The 24799-nt window shown below is 44.3% G+C and overlaps 2 long non-coding RNA genes across 6 annotated transcripts in view; both read left to right on the plus strand.

Moving 5' to 3' along the window:
• LOC144283356 (uncharacterized) overlaps positions 1 to 16903 on the plus strand; it is an 84415-nt gene extending 67512 nt beyond the window's left edge. For 2 of the 4 annotated variants that reach the window (XR_013351886.1, XR_013351881.1), the window contains 2 exons: positions 517 to 542; positions 3907 to 6907. This is a non-coding gene — a long non-coding RNA (uncharacterized LOC144283356). Of the gene's footprint in view, positions 1 to 516; positions 6908 to 16810 lie in introns of those variants that run through there. The other 2 variants (XR_013351887.1, XR_013351883.1) reach the window with 2 other exon arrangements.
• LOC144282901 (uncharacterized) lies at positions 6993 to 9237 on the plus strand. 2 transcript variants are annotated; one of them, XR_013351316.1, is made up of 2 exons: positions 6993 to 7798; positions 8907 to 9237. It is a non-coding gene; the product is annotated as an uncharacterized LOC144282901 (long non-coding RNA). The 2 variants fall into 2 exon arrangements; XR_013351315.1 differs by having other exon boundaries at positions 6993 to 7581.
• Positions 16904 to 24799: the final 7896 nt, after the last annotated feature.

A 24799-nucleotide genomic window follows, 5' to 3' on the forward strand; every position in this document is an offset into this window, starting at 1 on the left:
ATTTTTAATCGGGTTATTTGGTTTTGGGTATTGAATTTTGTGAGTTCTTTATATAGTTTAGATACTAAACCTTTATCAAATATTTCATTTGCAAATATATTCTCCCATTCTACAGATTGCCTTTTAGTTTTGTTGCTTCCTTTGCTGGGAAGAAGCTTTTCATTTTGATGAAGTCTCAATAGTTTATGTTTGCCTTTGTGTTCCTTGCCTCAGGAGACATACATCTAAAAAGAGGTTGCAATGGCCAATGTCAAAGAAGCTACTGCCTGTATTCTCTTCTAGGATTTTTATGGTTTCAGGTATCACATTTAGGTCTTTCATCCATTTTGAATGTATTTTTGTGTACAGTATAAGGAAGTGGTACAGTTTCATTCTTTTACATGTTACTGTCTGGTTTTCCCAACACCATTTGTTGAAGAGACTGTCTCTTTCCCATTGAATAGTCCTTCCTGCTTTGTCAAAGATTAATTGACCATATAATTGTGGTTTTGACCTAATGAAATTTTTCTTTTCCAGGATTTCACCCAGGATACCACATTACAGTGAGTCATCATGTCTCCTTAGGCTCCTCTCAGCTGTGACAGCTCCTTGGATGTTCCTTGTTTTTAATGACCGTGACAGTTTTGGTGAATACTGATCAGGCATTTTTTGGATGTCCTTTAACTGGAATTTGTTTGGTATTTTCCCCATGATTAGATTTTGGTTATGGATTTCTTGAGAGAAATACTACAGAGGAAAAGTGCCATTTTTATCATATTGTATCAAGGGTACATACTATCAACATGACATCATTTTTAATGTCAACCTTGATCTTCTGGCTGAGATAGTATTTGTCAGGTTTCTCCTCTGTGAAATTACTCTCCCCCCACCACCCCTCCAATTTCCATATCGTACTTTTAAGAACGTCACTTAAGGAGTGAGGCATTGTGCTCTCTACTTCCTGGAGGGCAGAGTATCTACATAAATTATTTGGAATTCTTCTGCACTGAAAGATTGTCTATTCTCCCCCACTTATTTATTTATTCAACCATTTATTTATATCAGTATGACCCATGAATATTTATTTTACAATTTGGGTTATAATCCAAGGGTACTTTAATTTTTTGCTTGAATTGTTCCGGCTTTGGCTATTGGGAGTTCTTTCAGTTGGCTCCTGTGTCCTTTTGATAGATTTCCTCCATCATTGTGACTTAAAAAAAAAATTACTTTATGGCATTATAAGGTTTGTCTGTTATATTTCATGCTCCAGCCTCAGAATCACCTGTTTCTCAAAGGAATCTTGGTTCCTTTTATTGGAGAATTAGCAAACAGCATTGGGGTAGTAAGTATGCTTGTTGGTATCATCCATTACTTTGGATTTTAACCACTCTAATAGGCATGTAATAGTAACTGATTATTGATTGAATTTGTAATTCTTTAATAACAAATGATGTCAACTATTTTTCCACATGTTTGCCTTCTGCATATCTTCTTTAATGAAGTGTTCTCAGGTCTTTTGCCCTTTTAAAAATTATGGTAAGATATACATAACATAAAATTTACCATTTTAACCATCTTTAAATATATACTCACATTTTTGTGAAAGTGTTACCAATAGCCATCTCCAAAACTTTTTTCATCTTCCAAAACTAACTCTTCACCCATTTAGCAATAACTCCCCAAATCACTCCTTCCCACAGCCTCTTGTAACCATCAGTCTACTTCCCGTCTCTATGAATTTGACTATTTTAGAAACCTCATATAAGTAGAACCATAAAATATTGGTCCTTTTATGTCTAGCTTACCTCACTTAGCACATTGTCTTTAACGTTAATATACATTGTAACGTGTATCAGAATTTCCTTCCTTTTAGAGGCTGAATAATATTTCATTGTATGTATATACTAGGGTTTTTTTTAATCCATTCATCTATCAGTGGGCATTTGGATTGCTTCCTCTGTAGTATTTCTCTCAAGAAAACCAGACAGCAACACCCAAATAGGGGTGTATAAATACCTCCTCAAGTCTCTGCTTTCAATATTTTCGGGTATATGCCCAGAAGTGGAATTGCTAGATCATATGGTAATTATATGTTTAATATTTTGAGGAGCTTCTATACTGCTTATCATAGTGACTATACCACTTTGCATGCCCCCCACAGAGCACAGGGGTTCCAATAGCTCCATATCCTCCCCAATTCTTGCTATTTTCCATTTGTTAATGGTCGCCATCCTAACAGGCGTAAGATGGCATATTATTATGCTTTTGATTTCCATTTCCCTAATGATTAATGATGTGGATAATCTTTTTATGTGCTTGTTGGCCATTTGTATACATTCTTTGGAGAAATGTCTACTCGAGTCCTTTGCCCATATTTTAATTGTGTTTTTTGTTCTTTAGATTCTGAATTGTTTCCACATTTGTTGTTTGTTTTTGTATCATTGAGTTATGCTTTTCTGTATATTTTGGTTATAAGTCCTTTCTTAGATACATGTTTTATAACTATTTTCTTCCAGGCTATGTCTTGGCTTTTCAAAATCTTTTTTTTTTTTTTAAGATTTTATTTATTTAATTCATGAGAGACAGAGAGACAGAGAGAGAGAGAGAGAGGCAGAGACATTGGCAGAGGGAGAAGCAGGCTCCATGCAGGGAGCCTGATGTGGGAGGATCTCCAGGATCACACCCTGGGCTGAGGATGGTGCTAAACTGCTGAACCACGTAGGCTGCCCGGCTTTTCAAAATCTTAACAGTATCTTTCACAGAGTAAAGCAAATGTAGATTTTCTCCTATACTTTCTTCTACAAGTGTTATAGTTTTTTATTTACATTTAGTTCTATGGCTCATTTTGAATTTATTTTTATGAAAGATATAAGGCCTGTGTTTATGCTGTTGTTATTATTATTTTGCATATAAACATCCAATTTTTCCAGCATGATTTGTTGAAAAGATTATCTCCTCTCCATTGAATTTCCCTTGTTCTTTTGTCAGAGATCAGTAAACTGTACTTATATTGGTCCATTTCTGGACTCTATTCTGTTCTGTTGACTAATGTCCCTATCCTTTCACCAATACCATGCTGTTTGATTACTGTAGCTTTGCAGTTTGTCTTGAAATTGGATATTATTAGTCTTCCATCTTTGTTCTTTTTTTTTCAGTATTGTGTTGACTAGTTTTGGCCTTTTGCCTTTCTATGTAAACTTTAGAATCATTTTGTTGGTATCTACAAAGCATCTTACTGAGATTTATAGTAGTTTGTGTTGATCTACAGAACAAGTTGTAAAGAATTGACATCTTAACATTGAGTTAACATGTTAATATTGAGTCTTCCAACCTGCAAACATGGACTATCTCTCTATTTATTCAAATCTTCTTTGATTTCTTTCATCACAGTTCTGGAGTTCTCCACATACAGAGCGTGTACATATGTAATTCATTCTCTGGTTGCTATTATAAACACTAATATTTCAATTATAAATTCCTATTGTTCAATGTCAGTTTATAGGAAAGCAATTCACTCTTTGTATTAATCTATATCCTGCAACCTTGCTATAATCACTTAGTATTTCCAGAAAAAGGAATCTTTTGGCTATTTTAAAGATTTTCTACATTAAAATGTAGGTGCCTGGATGGCTCAGTCAGTTAAGCATCTAACTTTAGCTCAAGTCATGATCTCAGGATCCTGGGATCAAGTCCCATGTTGGGGTCTCTGCTGGGTCTAGTTCTCCCTCTCCCGTGGTCTCTCCCCCCCTACTAGTACTCTCTCTCTCTCTCTTCCTCACATAAATAAAATCTTAAAAAAAAAAAAAAAGGATTTTCTATATCAACAAACATGTCATCTGTGAACAAAGTCCGTTTTATTTCTTCCTTCTCTATTTGTATACCTTTTATTTCCTTTTCTTTCTGTCTGTTTTTGTCTTACTGCACTAGCCAGGACTTCCAGTATGATGCTGAATGGGAGTGGTAAGAGAAGCCATCTTGCCTTGTTCCTGATCTGGAGAAAAACCACCTAGTTTCACGCCATGAAGTAGGATGTTAGCTGTAGGTATTTTGCAACTGCTCACTATCAAGTTGAGGAAATTCCTCAACTTTTATTTTATTTATTTTATTTCTAGATTGCTGAAAGTTTTTTATCATGAATGGGTATTGTCAAAAGCTTTTCCTGCATAAATTAACATGGTCATTTGAGCTTTCATCTGTAACCTGTTGATATGGTGGTTTACTTTGATTGTTTTTGAAATGTAAAACCATTCTTGTATCCCTGAAAGAAATCCCACTTGGTCATGGTGTATAATTCTGTTTATACATGATTGGACTCGATTTGCTAATATGTTGTTGAAGATTTTCACATCTATGCTCAAGTGAGATATTGAGCTACAACTTCCTTTTGTTGTAATTTCTTAAACTTATTTTGGTATTAGGATAATTTTGGCTTCATAGAATGAATTACAAGTGTTCTCTCTGCTTCTATTTTCTGGAAGAGATTGTGGACAATTGATCATTTGTTCCTTAAATATCTGTAGAATTCATGAGGGAAACTAGTAAAATAAGCTAACCTTACAGCACTATTTTCACTACATCAAACCATTTTTTATAAGTTTGATTTTCAATTTGATTTAGCCCAAAATATTTTAAAATTTCCCTTCAGATTAGAGGAGAACTCAAGGTGAGGGCATTCTGGGTCAAGTACACAGCAAGAAAGAGTGAGAGGACATGCCAAGTTTGTAGAACAAAGATTAATTTTGTATGACAGTTACAGAATATAGGAGTGGTACCCAACAACAGAAAAGACAAGAGGTAAGGAGTCAGATCATGAATACCCTCACATGTCATGCTAAAGAGTTCAGATTTTATTTTAGAAGTAATGGAGGATAAAATATCCTACTTATTAGTGTTTAGCCCAGAAACTGTACTTTAATCAATATGCTTTATTATTATCTAGAATTTTTGCTACCCAGCATCTATGTAACTGGTCTGGCTTATAAGACCCTCATGTCAGGAAAATGTGGAATGCTAGTCCCTTTCCTGTCACTGAAGCCTGAACAAAGGAAATAAGAGCAGTCCATTCTTCATTTTCCAGATTACATTTTCCAGATTACAGGTTACCCAGCAGTATACTCTCAGAGTACTCCAGAACTTATTCCTTATATAGCATGCATTGTAATTTTAAATGAATAAATACAATCACAATTTACTGTTTCCCCCCTCCAAAGATTTGGATGACGGTGCAGTGGATTCCCTGATCTTTCCTCCCTAGCACTTGCAATGACTGAGCAAGATTCTAATTGCCTGTATTAAATCCCTTTCTGCTCAGAATACCTGAAAAGCTTTATCTTTTTCTGAAACATCCCCTAACCACTTTAGTGTGTGCCACAGGAAGGATCCAAGGAACATGACATCTGACATGGGTTATATCTGAAGGTAGTAATAGCCTCATCTCCGGTGGAAAATCGAATGTTGGGAGTGCTTGGCAAATATTGGCTGTTTGACAAGACATTACAAAAACAAGATGCACTCAGGGGACCATTAGCTGGTTTATAAGCAAAAATAAAAGAGAATAGAGAGAGTCCAGAAATGCGGGACCTTGCAGGATCAGAAAACCTGACTGACTCTAGATTCCAGATGGTAGAAAATAAGATTTAGCAAGCCTTTTATCTAAAAAAGCAAGCAAGCAAACAAACAAACAAATCTTGCAACAAAGATAAAGTCTGTGTGTGGTCTTCCCACTTAATCCCAACAGCCTCTTGTCCAATGAAGTTGAGAGAGAAAGGTTTGAGGGTAAAGAAGCCACAAAAAAAAAAAAACAAAAAACAAAAAAAAAGAAGTAGATTTCAAAAATATGTTCAGGAGAGATTTATGGGTATTGTTATTGGTTCCTAGAACTGACTGGAAGCAAAAAGATCAGACATCTACTAAGGGTTTGGGAGGATTGTATTACCAAGGAAACCACAATTTCAGATTCAAAAGATTCCTGATGATTTGAGACTTAAAACATCTTTCATTTCTCTGGCCTTCTATAAGCAAACAGCAGTCTCCTAATACTCTACAGCCCCCAAGGAGATCTCTACTCGGCATCTACTTCAGATGTGCTCACAGAAGAAAACGAGCAAGGAAAAATTGCCCCAGAGGATTAAAGCTGGGAACATTGAGGAAAATGGACATGTTGGTTCTGCCCAAAGAGCAGAACAAAAGTCTTAGGAACTGTCTCTCTGCTAGGGCAAGGAAGCTTCACAAGGTCTACACTATAGGATTCCCACTTTGGCATGGATCAGCGACTATTATGTGTCTTCTTTCCTTTCCCTTTCTGAATGCGAGATCTTATTGTGGGATTTCTGTCCCTATTCCACCATTGTACCTCGGGGGAAAGAGATAATTTGTAATTTTAGTTCATAAGTCCCCAGATCCCTAATATTCCATGTGGTCCTCCGTGTCCTTTCTTTCTCAACTACATTTAAAGATTAACACCTAGGACGATCTTGAGAATCATGTACTAAAAATAGTATGTCCAGCCCACTAGCTGGGGTCCCTGAGTGACAGTAGAGAGAAAGTCCTCTGCTGACCCATGTTGGATGGTGCTGTCAGAGAAATAAACATTTAATGTGTTAGGAAGCCGAAAGTGTGAAATCGTTTGTTATAGCATCTAGAGTTGATTACACTGATTTATCTCTAGCCACACAATCACTCAGAAAAAAACCACACCCAGAACCCAGGTCTCTTGACACCCATCCAGTAAGGCTTCCACTGGTGGAATATGTCTTGGGCTGACTCTAAAATGACAGGTGACTCCCCAAGGGCCTTCCTTTATTTGCCAGAATGATGACAGAGTCCTACAAATCCTGTCTAGGTGAGCAAGCATGGTGGAGGCATCGTCTCCTGGCCCAGCTTCCTTCCCCCTACTTGTTGAGGGGTTTTATGAAGGTCTGTAACTATGTAATCACCCTTGTACTTTATGAGCTCAGACAACCCCGCCCCCCCTCCCCCTTTTATTACATTTACTGTCCTTGCTTGCCCAGGCACTTTTATGACTGGGAGAACAATTGCCTCGCTCTTGAGAAACTCAGGAATATCCCTCAGCTCTTCGTATAACTTGTCACAGTATTTTTCACAAGAATTCTTCTCAAGTTTGCTGCAAGAGCCTCGCGCCAGAGTCCCCCCTTGCGGCACTGCGAGGCCGCAGGGCCCTGACAGTGAGGTCATCCCCTCGCAGCTACAGCAGCTACTTCTCAGACCCCAGTGGGCTTCTCTGTCCCTTTAAATGAGGGTCTCCTCGTGAATTCAAAGGCCTGAGGCCAAAGGCTGAAGGTTAAGAGCTTTCTTTGCTTGGGAAGAGAAAAGAAAGGAACACAAAGTGCTTTCACGTGTAACCTGTTTGCACCTGTCCCAACAGTTTGTGATGGGGAGCAGGTATTCTCTTTTGGCACCTAGTCTTTGAGGTTTTGGCCACCCTGGGAAGATCCTGCTACCCCGACCACCATCACCCCGTCTTATTTAGATGACTTTGTTCTTCCATGATATCCTACACTTCTGGCAATATTTACCTGTTTTGAGAATAAAACAGCCACTCATCGCTGAATCAAGGACCGTTTAACCAGCGCCTGGTACATAGTGAGTGATCGATATTCATCAAGCCAACATTGATCAAGAACATACTATATACCAGGACTGGCACTAGGCTCTTTAATACAAGGGTGACTGATTCACACAAAGCCTTTGACCCCAGCAAGGTTTAATTCATGGGAGATAGACAAGAACCAGGGTAGCAAGGAGGAGAGTCTGGGAGCCACTACTACCACGGAGACAATAAGGTGCTGGTGGTCCAAAGGTGACTGGGGGCAGAGGGGAAACGAGGTGGTCAGGGTGCCTCGTTGCGGAAGACCTGGGAATTGAAACCCAAATGAGGAGAGTGGGAGAGATCTGGGTGGAGAAAAGCCCAGGGAGAGGGAACAGTCCTAGCAGAACAGCCAGGACAGTAATATTGCCAGGTGGGAACGAGCAGAAGGTGTGAGGCTGGTTGGGCAGCCAGGACCAGGCTGGCGTGGGGACTGTGGCTTCATTCTGAGGACAGTGAGAAGCTACTGGAGGGTTCAAGGAGGAAAGCAATATGATTTACTCCATATTTTTAGAACGATCCTTCTGGACTGCTGGGCAGGGAGTGGCTGGCCATGATGAATGGCCACAGGGATGGGAGGGAGGTGTTTGCTGCTCCCAGCGGGGGCTGAGGGTTTGGGCAGAGGCACAGCACTGAGCCTGGCTTATACATTTGAGGTAGAGCTGAGGGGATCACAGGTTCCCATTGGGATGAGGACAGTCCAGCCCCCAAACACAATATGACATTTTTAAAGCATCTGCTTTATTGTAAGTGCTTTACATTTGTTACCCCATCCCTGCATTTATGAAACATTTATGACTCACCCTATAGGCCAGGTTCTAGGAAGTAGAAAGGGTCATCTGCATTTCAGTAGCTGGGAAGCTTGATGACAGAAAGATAAAGGGCTCTACCCAAGGTCTCAGAACTGGGAACTGGATACAAGTCTCATCCCAACGTCCCTGTCATTTCTATTACATCAAAGTATATTTCCTCCCACGGTTCTCAGGGAGGCAAGAACCCCCTTGGCTTTATACTCTTCTTAAAAGTACTGTAACTACAAATAATAATCACACCTGACACTTCTTGAGCACTTACCGTATGCTGGACACCATGCCTATAGAATGATGTACATCATCTCATTTAACTCTTCACATCCCTGAGATGTAGAAGATGGAAGAGGCTGAGGGGACTAATTAGTCCAATTAATGCAATTAATATTGAAAGCTAGCAAGAATTAGTAAGTAGTGGACCAAGTTTTAAAACCCGGCCCTGAAGGACTCTTGGCCAACACAGTTTTCTGTCTCTAGGGATACGCAAAAAAGATTTGTATTGTCCTTTACAGTTTATGGAGCACCTCCCCCCGCCCAGGAACCACATCACCTCCTGGAGGGTTTGGACCGTGGACCAGCACAGGCTCAGGTCAAAGAATGACCTAGAGACACAAGGAGGCCATGTGGATGCAATGTCTGCCGAAGACTCCCTCCTGTCGTGCCAGCTTGTGTTCCAGAAAGAAAGCGGGAGCCCAAGCCAGCATTTACCCATGTGGGTCAACTTCCAATAAGCACATCAAAGCACCTGAAAATATACCCCAGACAGATCTTTGGGACTGACACAGGAGAACCACCCCAGAATGTTATTGGAAACATTGCCAATAAAAGTGATGAACCACTTCTGCAAGTGACCCAAGACTAAAACTTTTTTTTTTCTTCTTTGCCTAGAACGGCATCCCCTTCATCTGTCTTATATTGTAATCAGATACAACCTTGATAGAATGAAAGCAGAGGTCACACTGAACAAACTGGCACTTTACGTGCTCAGAAAAATGTTCCTTTGTAACAGGGAAATTATAGCATTTCTATAGAGGGATTTTTCTTAAAAGGACAGGCTGCTTTGTTCAAATGGTGCTGATTTCAGCGCTCTGAGGAGAGGGCCCTTTCAGAGTGTCGACCTGCTGAAATTTGTGGGGTTCCTTTTGTTTGTAGAAAGCTGAATATGTTATGGGAGGGGGAATGTATTAAAATAGAAATTGTAAGCCGTTTGACTAGGCGAGGTTTTGATTGTCCAGAAACATCAGACCATTTTATATTTTGCTTATACAGCGTCAGATATCATAGGAGCACCGTGTGAAACACGGTTTAACAGATCTCTGTGGGTCCTGAGTTATACTTTCTGTCCATAGCATGTTGATTCCCTTGGGAGGAGAGCTGACATTTTTTAGCAATGGGAATCCAGATCACAGCATTAGACGTACGTTTAAAAGGACAAACGACAACAAAGCAAAACTCTTGAGTTTGGATGATGTTCGGGAAGAAAGGAAATCTAACTTGGACCTGTGGTACTCTGCGATCTGCTGGAGCCAGGCCAAACTCCAGGAAATCACATTGCATAGCAGAGTGTGAACACAGGAAATGCGTTTGAGCTAAAAAACAAGGTTTTGTGTCAATCGAAATGCCAGGCATGTCATGTCTCAACATGTAATGTTATCAAAAATTAAGCAAAGTGTTTCATTTTCCCGGTGTCAATTTTAACACTTAACAATATTTTTGGCATGGCAATTACTGTTTTCATTCCATTAGGCCTTCTGTGAGTGGGAATGTTTTGTCTGCAATCCTAATAATCGTACTTTTTATGAGCAGATGTATTGCTTCATTAAACCTGATTGTTTATAACTAATAATAAAACTTTTACCAAACCTACTAAACTCTATATTTACGCCATAAGTGCTTGCTTTCCCCACCTCAAGATATGTCACGCATATGAAATCAGTACTACCATTTTTCATGAAACAGCTATATTTGTGGTGGGGTGAAATGAGAGTTCTAAGGTAAGGAAAAGAAGGAATTGCTGTGTGATACTCTTTAATTCCATTCACAATGTCCAGTGCATTATAATTTAAACCTGGGAAGGGGGACATCTGGGTGGCCCACCAGTTGAGCATCTGCCTTTGGCTCAGGTCATGATCCCGGGATCCTGGGATCGAGTCCTGCATCAGGCTCCCCATAGGGAGGCTGCTTCTCTCTCTGCCTATGTCTCTGCCTCTCTCTGTATCTCTCAAAAGTAAATAAGTAAACTCTTAAATGAATGAATGAATGAATGAATGAATGAGTGAATAAATAAATAAATAAATAAACCTGGGCAAGAGGGGGCTGCCTTCCTCCTACCATCATAAGGCCACTGCATTATTTCCCAAGAAATAGGGTCCAAGTTTCATTACTTGGAAAGCTATGAATGTTTTGTGTGTTCTAGCCCATAAATAAGGAGAAATGAATCAATCCAGAGGGAGCAAGATGGGTTTGATTTTACAGCCCGTAAGAGATACCTTGCTACAGACCAGAGAGACACCCCCTACCCCTACTCCTTGAGCATCCATTTTGCAACCTGGGCTGGATCTGCATGACCCATACACTTTCCCTGCATGTAGCTGCTGAGCTGTCAAGGTTCATGCATTACTGCAGCAGATCCTTGCCTATTCTGACTAATAGATACTCGCCTCTTAGGGCTTTGGCAAGGATTGCAGATGTGTCCGCAGGCACCTGGGGCCGGCAGTGCCTGATTCTCGCACTTGCTCAGTGAATGGTAGCCCCTCTGACACCCATCCTGCACCCACACCTAAACTGGGTCATCAGCCCAGAGGAGGAGAGGAAGGCTCAAGGAGCGGACTGCTCCTGCCTCACCTCTCTGAATGTCATGACAACCTAGAAAATGTTATAAAGCCCACGTGGGCATATGCAAATGAAGTGCATGACTGCCAGATTTATCGAAAGTTGATAACAGAGCTCTTGGGCAAACAAAGGCAGCTCTGGAGTAAAAGGTTGGAGAGCATTTTGATGCAAATGTATGAAGAGGTATTCTTCTCTCCCTGTCAAACCTTCCTCCCCTGCGACATAAACAATTGAAGCATCCTGGTCCTGTCCCAGGGATGTTGATCGAGATGAGGTGGGGGTCAGCGCCAGGGAAGCCAGTGGGGTCCTACCGGGCCACCTGCTCTCTGACTCAGGAAATACCTCCATGGCCGCAGGTAATGCTAGCATATTCGGACCAGAATGGACTTACCTGGCTTGTTCCCTTCTGGGCACTAAAGGCAGGTGCCAGCTTCAGGTCTCTTTGTTGCCTCCAACCAGCTGTGTGCCTGGGAGGCCTGCGCTCTCTCTAGAACTTCCCTCCCTCCCTCCCCTGCACAAGGGCGATGGGAAGGGCAGGGTGAGGGGGGGGGCTCTGCACATTTCACGCAGCAACAGCAGAACCCACGTTTCAAGCAAAATCTCATGCAGAAAGGAAGCATAAAGAATGGAATGGTAGGAATGTTTCCATTGAAAAGGGACCCGGGGCTGGGAGACACTCCAGAGCCACCTGCCCGGGAACTGCAAGCATCGCCTGCTCCCAGGCTCTGGTTTGGAAACGTCAGGCCCGGGTCACTTCACAGGTCCTTCTGAACTCTGAAATTCTGTGACTTCCCCGGTTCCTTAATGCCCCGTTTTCCCTCCTGCAGGCGGATCTCTGATGCCCCCGCCTCCCGGCTCCTGCTTTCCAGACACTCAGTTTTGGCTTTTTTCAAGCCCAGAGATGAGACTCTTTCTTTGAAGGCCTAGAAGTCAAACTGTAAACTGCTTGTGATTATGGATGACTTTGTTCTTTGCTTCTTGTGTTTTTCAGTTTCCTTTTGTGCACATATTAACTTTCAAAAAATAAATTTTTAAAAAACCTAAAAAAAAAATAAAAAAAAAAAAAGAAGGGACTAGAAGGAAGCTCTTGGAACCAGTCTCTGTTCCCGAGAATCTACCTCTCTTTTCTCTCCCTTTGGAGAAACAAAGAATATACTGATATGAACGGTTTCCCATGTTTTTATAGTACTTGGGGTTTACAGGAGTAATTTTATTTTATTTAAAGAGTTATTTATTTATTTATTTATTTATTTATTTATTTGAGAGAGAGAGAGCAATCATGTGGGGAGGGACAAGCCAACTGTCCGCTGAGCACAGAGCCCAACCAGGAGCTTGATTCAAGACCCTGAGATCAAGACCTGAGCCCATTCAGTTTTCCCTCCTTCCCCCTAAGATCCTCTACACTGTTTCTTATATTCCCCATGTGAGTGGAACCATATGATTTTCTTTCTCTGATTGACTTAGTTTGAACCCTCCAGTTCAAAAACTGAATGGAGCGTCATCGGAGAAGGAGAAAAACCATGAGAGACCCTTAACTCTAGGAAACAAACTGAGGGTGGCTGGAGGGGAGGTGGGTGCGGGGATGGGGTAACTGAGGGATGAGATGAGCACTGGGTGTTATATGCCGCTGATGAATCATTGAACTCTGCATCTGAAACTAATTATGTACTATATGTCGGCTAATTGAATTTAAAATAAAAAAATTAAAAATAAATAAATAATGCACTTTAGCTATCCTCAAAAAAAAAATAATAATAAAAAATAAAATAGCAAAGACCTGAGCCAAAATTAAGAGTTGGGTGCTTAACCAACTGAGCCACAACGGCACCCCTACATGAGTAATTTTAAAGCCTTTCTTCAGTTTGAGAATATGGAAAAGGGTGGAGAAGGAGAGGCCATCCCCTTCCAGGGATTAGAGGGTTCCAGGTTACCACTCAAAGAATGACCTTGGGGCTCAGTGGGGTGCCTTACACAGGCTGCAGCAGACAGGGAGGGCAGGGGCATCCTGTTCCTTACCCGGGAACTATATGCAGCATCTCGGCATCCACCCTGGAACTTTGAATTGTGTCCGTGAGCACCTGTGCTTTATCTCCATTTACTTCGTGCATCTGTTGGCGAGATGTGTCCGTAGGTAAAAGACCAAGGAGGTTATTTTTTTGGTCTGGAAATGCTCAAAACATTTTCCCTATAAATGAATGATAATTGCTTCTTTGTTTCACGTCATTTTGTCTTACAGAAGTTTTCATGGGAATGCTTTGCCTCTAGATGGTGGGGAAACCCTATACTGGGAAAACAGAGTGTCCCTGGGTACCTGGACAGTGTGTGGGAAGATGAATGGAGAGTGAACAGTAAAAGGGAGGAATAGTTCTCAGAGAGAGTAGACCTACAATGGATGGGGTATTTTCCCAAGAGGCTGAATTTACCCGTAGGGGCTGTTTTAGACTGTTTTTGATGAGAAGGAACTGAGTTTGTATTCTCTCCACCACCCACTACCCATTACTGTCTCCAACAGCTAGAACGAGGAAGGCTCTGGGGCAAGATGAGATCACCTACAGAGAAGAAATTATCATTTTTGCGCTTCTGAGTTGTGTGTAAATTCCAATTCCACTACATAAACAACAGAAAGAATAAGATGTAGAGAGGGAATTATACAAAAGGGAGGTGGAAGTGGACATTCTTGGCTGGCGTGGTCAGGGCGGGTCCTACTGATATGGTGACATTTAAGCAATGCCCTACATGTCAAGAAGGAACTAGACACACAAACAACCTAGGAAAAAAGATTCCCAGCAAAGATAACAACACACAAAATGACTCTGGGGTGGGCAGATGTTTGGCATGAGCCTCATGAGTTGGAGTAGAAGGACATGGATGGGATTACATACAGGTGGAAGGAAGGAGCGGATCATTTCTGTCCCCATAACTATAGTGGCAAGTCACTGAGGGCTTTCAGTAGGGCAATGACAGGATTCAACTCATATTGTTTGAAAAGATTCCTCTGGTAACGTGTGGATAACACCATAGAGGAACAAGAGTGGAGCAGAGGGTCTGCAGGAAGCCCTGAATCTCATGAATCTCCATGCATGAGACATTGGGGGCTCTGACTAGGGCAGGAGAGAGAGGGAGAGACATGGATAAATTTGCAAATACTTTGGAGGGAGACTCACCCAGATTTGCTGACTGCTGGTGGATTGGATTTGGAGGGGACGAGAAGGGAGGGATGAAGAACGAGTCTCAGGTTTTTGGCTTGAACAGTTGGGTAGAAGCTGTTGTCATTTATTGAGATGATGAACACTGGTTGTAGAGATATCAAAGATATGGCTGCAAATTGTTACCTTCCTGCCCCCAAGAGGTGGGTACTGTGTCATCTCCCATTGAATGTCGCAACTGCGTGGGCCAATAAAGTACAGAAGAGGTGACTATGGTCCAAAGCCAGGCCATAAAAGACTAGGAAGTCTCCCTCTTCTTAACTGGAGCACCTACTCTTGGGTCCCCGGGTTGTCTCTGTTCCAGTTAGTTTCACTACAAAACAAGTTATACAAAATCTTCCTGATGTCCAGCAACCGTTTGTTATGCTTATGGATTTTGAAGGCCAGAAATTCCTACATAACACAGTGAAGAATGCTCAGAATGCTCATCTCCACTCGCCACGCTGATGACTCAAAGGCCGGGGGCTGGACTGATTGGAAGGTTCTCTCACAGGGGCTGGCACCCAGGCTGGGGAGACTGGAACATCTGGGAACCAGCACAGCTTGAGGCCTTTTGGCATCTCTCAACAGTCTGTAGTGTCTTTGCCTATTCTCTCCAGCGTGGCAGCTTCAGGGTCACCAGACTTGCATATTTCAGCCCAGTACTCCAAGGCCAAGAGAGTGAGCCAGGGGGAAAGTGTACCACCTTTTCTGACCTAGCCCTGGATGTCACACTCCATTACTTCCATTCATTAGAAGCAAAGCATTAAGGCTAGTAGCCCATCTTCAAGGGGGTGGTGGTGGTGGTTAGACTTGACCTTTTGTGGAGTTTACACAAGAGGTACATAGCCATGGCCCTGTGAAGAGTTTGAGCACCCTAAGACCACCGTGCTGGAGGGACCATGAGGGGACACTCCACCAAAAACAGTTTAGTGGAACCCAGTCCTCCAGCTGTCCCCATTGAGCACTGGGCATGCCAGGGAATCCCCGAGGAGAGCCCATCTGCCAAGCGAACGTCACCTAGTGACCACCATCAAAGCCACGTGGAAGAGAAGACTCTCCCAGCTGAGTCCTGCAGGAATTCCTGAGCCACCAAATTATAAGGTAGAGTAAAATGACAGCTGTTTTCACTATTAAGTTTTTACATAATATGTGACCCAGTAGTAGGTAACTGTAGCACCGGGGAGGAGAATCTATTTTTGGACTCCGAGGATGGTTGGGGAGAGAGACTCAAGAGTTTACTAGTAAACCTCAACGAGGCGGTGAGAGAAGTCAGTCGGAGCCAGACAGAGAGGCTGCCAGGAACGGTGGAATTGTCAGTGGACTGTGTCAGGGCAGCTGCTGTTGGAGGCGCTGACTTAACACACCCTACAGACTGCGCCTGGATCTAGTTCATCCACCCCTTCCTTCACCACGCAGGCCCGGGGACGTACTCAACCGCTCTGGGCAGACAACGGAGAGTCCTGTGCCCGTGTCAACCAATTTTGCCAGCACAAGGGCATTCAACAGAGCTTTTCTCCCTCCACCTTCCCTCTAAGGCTAAAGGAACCTTATAAATGAGGCCCCGTATGGGGATGGAACCCTCTCCTCCATATCCCAGTATGATCTTAACGAAATAGAGAAGATGACCATTTATATTATGAGTGTCTGGGATAATACCTTGAAAAGAACCACATTCTAAAATAAAAAGTAATTTCCTAATCATTTACAACATCCAGGACTCAAGTAACTTCTCCAGCCCCCCACCTTTCCCCTCACCTAAACAATCAAGAAGCCTGAATTTGTTTGTTTTTAACTTCAAACATCTAGGAAAAAAAAAAATCCCATTCTTCTTTTTCATCCCTGAATGGTATCCACATCCCTCCCTAAAAAAGTCAGAACTTTTTTTTTTTTTCAATTGTAATTGACCAATCTGAAACAATCCCCCTTGCACCAGAGACTTTGTTCAGGTGAGAAGGAATGGGGGCCCTGCTGGGTCCTTCCGTCTGTCTTCTTTCCTCTCACGCAGCCAACACAGGAAAAGAAGGAAAATGAGACATTGGGAAAGGCCATGAATGCAAAACAGCAAACAGACACAGTGATATCAAAACCAGCGCCATTGACCTTTCCAAGTTGGGTCCTCAACACCGAGGGCCTGCTTTATTGAAATTCCCTGCGGTCTCTGGGGAACAACCTGCCACTGCTGTCATCTGTCCTCAGCTAGACCCTCCCTTCCACCCCGCAAAAGAATTTGTCTTACCCCAAAACAAGATAATAAGGCCATAATTGTTATTTTTCCAGAGCTAAGTAAAACTTCTTAAATCTATTATTGGTATTTGGTGCGGGGGGTGGGGTGGAGGGAGATTTGGCTGGGACCCCAAAGAGTGGAGGTGTATGCTAATTGCATGTTTTCCATTCAGTTCTCCAGATCCTAAACACAGCCTGCTCCCTGGCAGAAACATCACAGAGGTCTACAGAGGGTGCACTGAGGCTTTCAGAGGCTCGGAGAGAGCCCTTTGGAGCCCAGGTACGATGATCACTGACTTTTGTCCCAGCCTCACAGTAATGGAGCCACTCTGAGCCTTTCTTCTACAGAAGGGAGAGGTGGAGACGGCAGACAGCAGGGCAAGGACAGCCCAGCAGGCTGACGGGAAGCCGCAGGAGGCTCAGGCTGGTGCTGGGCCCGCCAGATCCGAACCTCAGAGCGGGCTGCTCACAAATGAGCTCATCCCTAGCGTGGTGCCTTTCACCCAACGGCCACTGACTGCTCGGGCTGTTTTGAAGTAAGACAAATATATCTCCCAGTGGCTTGGGATAGAGGAGGGGACAGTACAAAGACTAGAGTGACAAAGCACAAAGTTGAAAGCTGCTCCTGCTGATGTGGCAAAAGGGAGGGTGGGGAGGTCCAGGGGAAGAGAATACCCTAAGCTTTAAAGATGCTTGTCAGGGAGCGTGACCTTCCTGTACCACTGCTCACCAAGGCTGGGAGCTCGGGGTTGGATGCCACCTTGGAGGCAGGCGGTGCAAGGTGGCTGCAGGGCGAGGGCATGTCTCTGGGGGCTTCTCGCTGGAATCCCATCCTGCCTGTCTCCCCTGGAGTTCTTTTACAAAAGGCAACATCCCCTCCCCCCCCAAGGTAGGCACCCTGCCCCATATTTCCAAGGCTCAGAAGGAATTTATCCTCCTCCTGCTGCCCTGCAGACAGGTAAGGTGTCTGCGACCTCCTGGCTCCCCCTCCCCCACATTCTTTTTTGGAGAATTACTATCCTGTAGCACCAAGGTTGGCTTTGAAGGGTGAGTTGCGGACCCTGTTTGCACCAGCTTTAAGTGGCAGAGGCCAGTGTGCAGTGAGGACACTGGGGCCAGCCCACTTGCCTCAGGCTCCGCTCTTCAGGCAAGATGCTCCCCTTCTTTCAAACCTAGCCACACAACTGTCACATGAGGGATGGACTGGTGACCCTTGATGGGGCTCAGGACAGCCCCTCCCCCAATGTGCCCCTTTGGATGCAAATGATTCTGAGCTGAAGGCCATCAAGAGCCTTGAGTCCAGGTGTGGACTCAAGAGAAGCTTTTGCCCTCCCTTAACTACAAGAGAAGAATCAAACTGGGGGTGGGGACGGGTGTTTCCCAGAAAAAGCGTTATTGGCAGAGATAGATGTTATCTGAGTAGCCCGTCTGTACGTCCGGACAAACATCTTATTACCAAACATCTGCTTTTCTTCATGTCACCTTATGAAGTGCATTCCTTTCCATTGAAGTCCCAGACCACTGCTCCTCTTCTCTTAGTTCAGGATGACGTCAATACCTCATTTTGCCTATCTTTGGAATTTCCACATCTGTGTGGATTGCCGGTACCTTGCTCCCAACACCCTCTGTGGACCCTTGTATCTCCTATACCCAGTGACACCCCATCTGGGTGCCACCATCAGAAATGATATTGAGGTGATAGCTCCCACCCCGCGTGGCTCCTCTGATGCCAGTAGTGTTGGTGTTGAAGGCACATTAGACTGACTCCTCTAGGAGGGCTCAGAGACAAGAAGGCACATTGTAGAGGAGATGGGGAGTCATCCCTCAGGAACCAAAGGCTCCAGACGAGAGAGCTGGATCTGGATGAGTTTCTCCTTGCTGCTAGAACAAGTTACCACAAACCTAGTGGCTTAAAACAATACTTATGATCTTCTAGTTCTGGAGGGTCAGAAGCCTGACCTGGGTCTCGCTGGGCTGAGATCACGGCATCTGTGGGCTACATTCCTTCTCGAGGCTCGGGGGAGAGTCATGTCTTGCCTCTACAGCTGCTGGCGGCTTCTTCAATTTCCTTGGCTTACAGCTGCTTCCTCACATTCCAAGCCAGCAGTGTAGCCTCATCCAGGGTCTCTCTGATTCCGACCACCACTCCCAGGCCTCCTTCTCCCTCTCTCAAGGACCCTTGGGATTGCATGGCGCCCACCCACATCATCCAGGGTACTTTCCTTCCTTGAAGGTCTGCAGGTTAGCATTCTCGACTATCTGCAATCTTAATTCCCTTGCTGTGTAACATGTTTATTCACAGATTCTGGGGGGGATTTAGACATCTTGACATCTTTGAGAGGCCATTATTAGTTTAAGACTTATTTATTTATTTGAGGAGGGGTATGGAGGGGCAGGAGAAGAGGGAAAGAGAATCTCAAGCAGATTCCTTTCTGAATGTGGTGCCCAACGCAGGGCTCCATCCCAGGATGCTGAGGTCAGAACATTAGCTGAAATCAAGAACTGGATGCTTAATGACTGAGCCACCCAGGTGCCTTAAGAGGCCTTATTTTACCAACCAGGAGATCTACAACAGCACAGCTCTTAGACAAGAGAATAAATGGCTCAGGCTGTGGCCTCCTCTGTGGCCACTGACCCCATAAGTGGGATGAGGTCTCCTGCTCTTAGCTCCGCAGGTCCTCCCTTGCCCATCATGGAGACCTGAAGAGTTTATTGGAACTACTTGTTTAATAGCTGCTCTATTTCTTACATTGTAATTTCTGTGAAGCAGGAAACCGTGTCTGTCTTCTTCAATCGTCTGCCCCCAAAACTGTGTATTAGTCAGCATTTACTGTCAACAAACACCCCCTTACGGCCAAACCTCATGAGTTACAATGTTTTACTCAATGCTGCAGACTGAATTCAAGTCTCTTCCATGGGTTTTCACATTCAAAGACTCAGGCAACAGTGAGGATGTATTATTCTCTTATGGGGAAAAAGCAAATAACTGAGAATAATAGTACATTCTACCCTACTTGGGATCAATGAAGAGTATAACTTACCAAATAGATGCCTAGATGAGCTACATCTGTAAAAGAGGCAAAAACTGAGAAAGACTGGGACATTCCTGTATATAACCACCTCTTTTAATCTTTATAACAGGGTTACTAGAAAAGTCTTGTAATTTCTATCTTCCGATGAAGCATCTGTTGGTTGGGAACCTCCTCTGGAGCTTGTGAGTGTGATCTGAAACGAGCCCCCATATGGACAGGAGGACACAGAAGAGAGAAGCGGGCCATTCTAGTTGGGGAGGCAAGACGTCGAATAAGAAGAGAACTTACTCAGTGGGAGCTGAGTCTTAAAGCAACTGCCCTCACCTCGAGTCCACAGTGATGACAGATTTGAGGCTCTCTTGGGTGCTGCAAGATGAGTAGATCTTCACGCTCACTGGCCAAATCTTCAAAGCTTATATAGAGGCCTTAAATGAGTTGTCATGTAGACCATCCCGGAGGTCTCAATACCACATCACTATCTCCAAGCTGTGTCCTTGGGGGCAGCTTCTGGGAGCTGGGGAGGCCAGTGGAATACACATTCCAAGGACAGGGGAAGGGGTGAGGAGTTTCCGATTGTTGGGGTCCAACTTACAGGTCAGCTGGTGGCCGTGTCCTTTGAGTGACCTTCCCCAACCGCACCTTTGTGCTGGACGAAGAATTAAATCTGGTTCTCTCTGGCCCTAATGTCCCACCCTTCATCTGACCTATTTTCCTCGAATAATTATTTACAGAATAGGACATGCTAAAATGTCATTTTAAAGGATTGACATTTAGTATATGAGCATACATTATTATTCGTGGTGGGAAGTTTGATTAATATGAATATGCACCGTGAAAACAATAAGGATCTGATATATAAAAGCCTTCACGTCCTGTCTTACAAACATGAAGCCATGTTCGTAGCAGGAGCTCGAATCCAGCTTTCTCATCCATTCAGATCCTTTTTCTGAGGCTGGAAGCTCCCCTGCATCCGTCTCTCTAGGCCAAAGCCTCTTTTCCCTATGGCAACATGGAATAGTTGACAGGTAACTGGCGAAAATTGCATTTGCTTTTTTACTGTCTACCAGGATATGAGAATCAACGATTCAGTAATCCAATTGTCGGGTGCCAATTTCATTTGAAATAATTGCTGATAAAATCGAAAAGAAAACTTCAGCAAATCTGAAAACAGATTATGGCAGAACTCAGTGGCACAATGGGCTGATATTAAATATTGTTTCAGTACTTACGATCAGACTTCATACTGAATCTAGATGAACACTGGGTCACGGGATTTGGATTAAAGCCAGGCAGAGTCAAGCTTCCCATTATTCACGGTAGTTGGAATCTGAGTGGGAGCTGAGTCCTAAAGCAACTGCCCTCACCTCGAATCCACAGTGACGACAGATTTGAATTCAAGAATAGCATTGTCTGACATTAGAGTAATCCTACTGAATCTTCCTCTTATATACTCGTGCCAACCCTCATAAGCCTCACACCCCAGGAAGTGGGTATTGCTTCCCTCATATAACAGAGGAAGAATTTGATTCTTGCCCAACTTCACACAGATAGTGAGGGACAGAGCGAGGATTTGAAACCTGGATGGTTTGTCCACGGGATGTGATCATCCCACTGGACCACACTGCCTTTTAATCTGGTCGGGAACGGTGGTAGCTGTATCCCATAATTGAGGGTCAAAATCTCCCTCGGATAATCCTATTTAGCTTTCTATGCTGATTAGTTTAATTATATTACTGCCACAGTCCACTTCATAAATGCTGCATAGAAAAAGCTGACTGTAATTAAAATAACCAACTATTCAAACAGATGTGCATCTGCAAAGCTGAGCGCAAATTGAATTTTTAAGCAACATACTGTGTTTTATATGCAAAAACATCTCCATTAGTTTGTTCATTCAACAAACATTTATTAGTGCCTTGATGCCGTCAGGCACTGTAATAGACCCTGGAAACTCGGAGACGAATGTGACCCAGCATCTGTTTCAGGAAGCAGAGACCCCAGTGAGAAGCGACAGACCGAGGAAATCCATCATGATGAGGCTCCCTCTCTGCCTAGACCATCCCTCTTTCCAGGGTTCCCATCTCGGAGCCACCTGCAGCCGTCCCCCGTCTCTGTCATTATCCAATCAGTCTGCACTGTCCCAAGGTGCTGCTGTGTCCTCTTCCCCACTGCAAGGGCCCAGAATGACAGTGAGTTTGCACTGGCTTGTCTCTTCTTGTTACTCACGTGGCAGCCACGGACTCCTGCAGTGTCCTTCTCCATCCAGCCCGTGAGATCCCTCACTTGCCAGTGTGATTTCTGTGAAGTCCAAGAGCCTCCCTTCCATAGAGCTCCTTCAGCCTCTTAGACCTCTTGCTGTCTCTCCTATGCTACGCTGAGCCCAACGTGACAGCAAGCTCCCTCCTCGTTTCTGCGAGGCACACACACCCACATGCACACACACCCTCTACTCGCAATAGGCGTTTATGAGTTTGATAAACTTTAATGAAGATTTTGCAGCTGTGGGAACGGTGGAATCACACGGCACACGGCTTCCTGAGGACTGAGGTCAACATACAGAGGGAGCTCCCCATCCCCTTCTCTCCGGATCCATAATCTCAAGTTCAAACTCAGTTTAGAAACTTCTCCCAAACAGCGGCCACCCCCTAGGCCTCGGAGTTCTTGTAGCACTGTCTGCCCTCAGGAGAGCAGGCCAGGGAAGCAGTCCTAGGGGCCCAGCAGGTGGATGGGTTAGTGCCTGCTTGGGTAGGGAATTCCAGAGTGCCATGCATCCCAAACCCAGTCTGACAGGGGGCAGAGGACCCCAGTAGAATGTGACCCAGGCTGCCCCAGTCTAGCACAGTGCTGTTGCTACCATTGTCTTGTCTCCATCCTTATGAGTGAGGAAACCGAGGCACAGGTTAAGTAACTTGCCCAAGGTCAAAGGGCTAAAAAGAGGCAGAGGCAAGATTAGAACTCAGGTAGTGTGGTTCCTAAGCTTCTTCGCCATTATGCTGCACTGACTCTCAAAGACAGAGTCCCCTGCATCCTGAAGCTCAGGGCTCAAGATAATTGAGTGTGTGTGTGTGTGTGTGTGTGTGTGTGCGTGTGTTAAGTAATTACTGTTCTGAGTTCTGCAGGTGCTATGAAAGCCCAAGGACTGGGGTCGCCCAGAGGAAAGAATCCCTGTCCTGAATGTCCTTGGGGGAGACAAGGTAGGCAGGTGGAGGTCACAGAATTCTTCCCCAGGGATATGATGCAGAGACTGACTCTGGGCCATGAAGACCAACACATGCAAAGGCTCAGAGCATAATGTTATTTTCCTAGAATATAATAATAACTATTATTTGTATTTATCGATCTAATTACTATTCAGCCTTCACTACAGCCTGTCAAGCAGGAGCTGCTGCTAACCCCAGACTAAGGAAAGATGAAAACAAAGCTGAGGTTCAGAGGTGTCAGATCAGCTGGTAATAGGTCACCCTAGGTCACCCCACTAGGGAAGGGAGCAGCTCTGTTTGTAACCACTTTGCAGTGCTGCCTCCAGCCAGCCCTGAAATGTTTGTTAAACTGGGTTAGCTGGTTGAGGGGGAGGCAGCAGCCAGGGCCCCACCCACTGAGAGAGGCACCTCCCAAACGTGCCCCCTGAAATCCCTCTTAAGGGCAATCTTCTGGCTCAGGACCAGGCCACCCTCCAAAGTGGGGAATGTCTTCGAAATTTCAACTTTTATCTGAGCAAGTCAAAGTTTGCTCACTAGACCAAAGGATCTCACTGTGTGTGTGTGTTTTAAGCTAATAACAATGTTAGATATGTTACTATCAGACACAACTCCTACCCTAGCAGGACATCTGTGTTTTGCTGTGTCCTGCCCAGCACACTGTTGAGTACCCCAATTGGGAGCACCAGTATGCGTGATGGAGGCCCACCGAGGATATGGGGCTGCTTGATCAGATTTCCCTTCTAATTAAATCTTTTTTTTTTTTCTTTTGGGTTATCTACACTGATCAAATTAGTGTACTTCCTTTGCCTTGAGGGGTGTATGCTAACTGGATTCCACCAACAGAAAACTCTTATTCTTCAGCCCTATAAGAGCCCCCCCTAATGTTCTGTGCAGGATGAACATTTCAGTATCAAGCTCTTGTTGGAGACTCTTGCATTTGTTTGAATCTATCTCTTATCATTTTACCAACTGATGGGAAGGAAGCCTAAGGCAGCTGGCCTGGAGGCTTGGGAGCCTGATTATCCCTCTGTCTCCCCATGTACCCAGTACCTTCAACTCCAGGCCACTCCCCTCTGTGCCCTACTTTGATCTGCTGCCTTCACTTGGAGGCTAAGATGTTTTCACTTAAAAACTTGAATCTCCAGGGGTGCCTGGGTGGCTCAGTTGGTTAAGCATCTGCCTTTGGCTTAGGTCACGATCTCGGGGTCCTGGGATGGAGTCCTGCATTGGGCTCCCTTCTCAGCGAGGAGTCTGCCTCTCCTTCAGCCCCTCCCTCTGCTCATGCTTTCTCGCTCTCTCTCTCTCTTGCGCTCTCTGTCTCAAATAGATAAATTCTTTCTAAAAATTTAATAAGAAACCTCAGAACTCCAATGCTGCCTCTCCTCCTGTATCTTAGGACCCAGTCTGTCTCCTTGGTTCCTATGCAAGGGCACCCTGCCTGCTTTCTTTGATCATTCCAGGGAGGACACCTGGGATAGACAGTTTCTAAGATGGGCCCCTGTCAATCCCATCCCTCCCTGTGTGTGCATGCAGCTTCTCACATCAAGAGGTGCGGATTACCACCCATCTTCCTGAATCTGCTTGGCCTGAGTGACTTGTTTCAGTCACAAGATGCAGCACATGTGATATTCTAGAACTTCTGTGGCTAGATTCTAAGAAGCCTTTAAGCTCCACTTGGACCTCTTTAGGATGCTCATTCTTGGCATGCTCACTGTTGGAATAAGCCACCCTGATGGAGAAGCTAAAGCCAAGTGGAGAAGCCACGTGCCAGTGCTTCACTTGTCAGTCGCAGAGGAGGTGCTGCCTAACATCCACCATCATCTGACAGCCACGTTAGTGAGCCATCCTGGATGTCCAGCCTTTAGGTGTCTGCCGCCCCAGCTGACATCCGACTCTGCCTATAGGAGAGACCCCAGAAAGATCTATACAC

Source organism: Canis aureus, chromosome 14, assembly GCF_053574225.1.
Source record: "Canis aureus isolate CA01 chromosome 14, VMU_Caureus_v.1.0, whole genome shotgun sequence".
Classification (NCBI taxonomy): Eukaryota; Metazoa; Chordata; class Mammalia; order Carnivora; family Canidae; genus Canis; species Canis aureus.